At 36.0% G+C, this 303-nt stretch overlaps 1 protein-coding gene across 6 annotated transcripts in view; it reads left to right on the plus strand.

Annotated features, from left to right (window-relative positions):
- The window catches only part of ICA1L (islet cell autoantigen 1 like), a 76,049-nt gene that overhangs the window by 45,294 nt on the left and 30,452 nt on the right, over positions 1 to 303 (plus strand). The window lies entirely within an intron of this gene.

The raw sequence follows: 303 nt of genomic DNA on the forward strand, positions 1-303 counted from the left end.
CTATGAGATATTTGGACAACTGTGACTTATTTTGTCTTTGTGAAACAAAACTATGTGCATGTGGTTGCTAAAATCAACGAGACTGATTTTTTTTTAAGTTTATTGGAGTAACATTGTTTAATACAATTATATAATTTTCAGGTGTACATTATAATTTGACTTCTATATATTCTATTGTGTGATTACTACCCAGAGTCCAGTTTCCTTCAGCTACCATATATTTGATCCCCTTTACCCATTTCACCCTCCCCCTAAACCCTATATTTGACCCCCTTTACCCCTTCTACCTCGTCCCTCCTCCCC

The sequence above is a fragment of the Pteropus vampyrus genome, unplaced genomic scaffold, assembly GCF_000151845.1.
Source record: "Pteropus vampyrus isolate Shadow unplaced genomic scaffold, Pvam_2.0 Scaffold146, whole genome shotgun sequence".
Taxonomy (NCBI): Eukaryota; Metazoa; Chordata; class Mammalia; order Chiroptera; family Pteropodidae; genus Pteropus; species Pteropus vampyrus.